The following is a 3,452-nucleotide window of genomic DNA, read 5'->3' as shown; positions in this document are numbered from 1 at the left end:
TGTCCTGGCAATTCTTGACAAAAGTGAGGCAAGGTTGCAACCAGTTCTTAGAAAGAAGCACCTGTTTCTAATAACATTAGGTTTATTGATTTCCTGTGACAACCTTTGGTTTTCAAGGAGGGATAAACATTCTTTCTTTAAATCATTCCTGCTAAGAAATGGTGATACTTCAGGAGTTGAAAAATATTCTAATTGCTCCAGGTCTTGTAGAAACTGTTTAACAAATTTAAAGCAAGATCTGAGTTGGGAACTAGACAGATTACAGGACCCGTTAATAAAACCTGAGAATTCAGACGGCCCTACCATATGCTATATGAAAATTGGCTGAATTTTGATCAGGTCAAATACAAATATAGCTCCCAGTTCAGGGTGACAAACAAATGTAGAGCAACATTTGGGTACAGAGAGAAGGTTCTTAAAAAAGGTGTAATCAATCAACTGGAGATGGTTAACATTATAATAGCCCCAAATTCTTGCCCCATAAAGAGCCATGGTGACACATTTTGCATATACAATTGTTAGGATTCCCTCACAGGTTTGTTGCCTAATTCAGTTTCACACTTAAGGTGAGCGATCACAGATTTGTTAAAGTTCAATTTCATATTGTTGACTGCTGAGTACCAGGTGCCCTCGTGGTCAAATAGGATGCCCAAATAAAAAAAATCTAGGTGAAAATCTTGACTTTGCATCGCCGGCCATGAAATTCAGACACTTCTTGACTTTTTTCATGACACAGATCTTATTTTGATTGACGATTAGGCCCAGGTCAGACATATATTTGATAAAACAGGTAGGCTCCATCGCCCCAATTCATGACATGTAGGGAGAGAGGGTATGGAGACGTGGTAGGTCGCAGGGATGAGCACATTGAGGGCCCTGTTTCACAATGGGGTACTTACACCGTTTCATCAGCACCCACTGATGCACACAACACATCATGGGCTGAGGCCGCTGACTTATCGCATGGTTTGTCTGAGCCCTGGCATTCACTACACGCACCCTACTAGCTGCAACCCACAGAAGCTTGGAATGCAGCATAGGAAGAGAGCTCACGCAGAAAATATGGAAAAGATTCCTGGTGTACCCTAGGAAGCTGTTGAGAGATGCTAAGTTTCACTACATTCAACACAACATTTTGCACAGAGCCTACCTCATGGCCAAAGAACTACAGCAGATGTTTGAATCATCCACTCAGTTTCCTAGAGTGTGTCAAATGCGGGCAGATATGACACCCATGCTCTAGGGTTGCCAAAGATGAAGCAATATGAGAAGAAGTCTCAAAATCATTAGTAGATGTCACTGGCCTCACATATGTATGCATGATATAAGGCTCACTATTGGGGCTGTTAGGATTCCCGGGCTGCAAAAGCCACAAAGCAGTTTATAGGTCTAGCACTATTGATGGTACCTAGGTGTATTGTGATGAACTGGAAAGCTCAAGACCTGCCAATGTTCACCACTGGTGTGCAACAATGGTCAAGTGGGGAAGGGTGGAGAAGGTGGCACTGACAGGAGGAGGTATGCAGTTTGAGCAAGGTTCCTCTAGTGGTGTATTTGGAAGCACTCATACAAGGCCTACAACCTTACAAAGAGGGGCTAAATAACTGAGCTCTGGTCTGAATAGGCCTTTAGTCTGGACTGCTGAGTACCTGAAACTGTGACCCTATCCATTTCCCTTGCCTTCTGTGGTTTGGTGCCCCCCTCATATGAATGCGCAAATACAGCCCCCCATTATGTATCCCATAATACTGAATTATATGCCTATTTTGTTCGGCTCCAACAATAACTTAACTAGAGACAGAGATTTAAAGAATAGATGGAAACAGATCATATACCTAGAATAAATAAAAGGTGATGAGGTCACTGCATGACCTGTTGTTATTTACTGTTCACAGTCTTAGTACTATTATGCCGGAATGCAAGCATGAGACCTTTATTTCCCATGAAAAATATATAATGATACTTTTTTGCTATCTATGTACATGTCATAATATGAAACCTAATAAAATCGGTTAAAACAATAATAACAATTGATAATACAGGTACTTTACCTCTGTAAACCCAAAGGGGTAAAAGACATGGGGACAGCTTTGTCACCATAAAGCAAACAAGGGCTGGATCTCTGGCCGGTTTGCGGAAGGTCTTTAGAATTTTTCCTTTATACTGAACCCAAGCTGTTGAGATACAACGTGAAAAGAAAGGGCGCCAGGACACATCCCTGTCTGACTCCTCTTTCATGGCTAAAGGCACCAGTACATTCACCACTGTGGCCAAAATGCACCCTTGCCTTTCCCCTGGAATACATTTTTCTACTGAGAATAATTATCTGAGGGTCCACCTCAACCTCAGATAACATTTCCCAAAGTGGGCTATGGAGGACAACGTCAACATCGCTTGAAAAGTCAAAGAAAGCTAGGCCTTTTTCCTTAAATATATTTACCTATAATCAGGTTAAGATTCAGCCCCTGCACAATGGTTCCCAAACCTCTTGAGGAAATATGAATTTTTATGATCAATTGTGTCCCCTATCTTAGACCCCAACGGCTCCATGTACGCGCTACAAGTACATGTATGTTCTCTCCACTTCCAGCTATGAAGACGCAAATACATTTGCGTCCAACGTTAACATGTCCTCTTTCAGATCCACCATGAATGGGTCGAATATTCGGTTCATAAGTATGCCTTGCCAACGTCTTTATGTGGTGTACTTTACACGTTTTTCAGCTCTGGCAAGGTAGGCCCTAAATTCTGCCATTGAGCCTTTTCCTGCCTTCTGCCTCTGAATGCTTCAGCCTGGACCTGCATCTGTATCCGTGACCTTTGTCTTACTCCCTGCGCGGCTAACGGTGCTTGGCTCGGCCTGTTGCCTGCCAAGACTGTATTCAGCCTTCAAGTTATCTGCTCCGCTCCTCGAAAAATACATTCCTGTCTAGTAGTTTAGGTAAACATCCTTCCAGCTGCAGAGCAAAGGGCCCGGCCTCACTGTCTCCGTGCAAGTAATTCATAGCTCCTGTTACCATGGTAGGCCCATGCCCCCTCGCATCTCATGCAGACACGTAGACGCTTATACACGCACTAATAGTCAGTATAGAATAGCCTCTGCTCGAGAGACCTTTCCTTCCAGATAATACAGTTCCTTAAACACAAGATATTAGATACGATTTGGGATTAGGTTGATCTGACATCCCAGACTTCTGTCTCCTCATGTAGGGCTAAATGTCAAGTCCCCTTCACCCTCCGGTTACACGACAATCACACGTCATGCTGGCTGCGCGCGCATCTCTGCCATATATTTCTGCTGACACTGTAGGATTCTCCTATGGATCCACCCACTTGTGACATCCTCTTAATGACGTTTCTAGTACACGCCTTCATGCACGCCTATTGTAACGCCTTTTCATTACGTATGTGTATTCTTATCTCTCCTCTCAGCTGTTACGCCTTCTGCATCT

The sequence above is a fragment of the Lissotriton vulgaris genome, chromosome 7 (genome assembly GCF_964263255.1).
Source record: "Lissotriton vulgaris chromosome 7, aLisVul1.2, whole genome shotgun sequence".
NCBI classification, from domain to species: Eukaryota; Metazoa; Chordata; class Amphibia; order Caudata; family Salamandridae; genus Lissotriton; species Lissotriton vulgaris.
Note: the sequence above shows the minus strand (reverse complement) of the source record.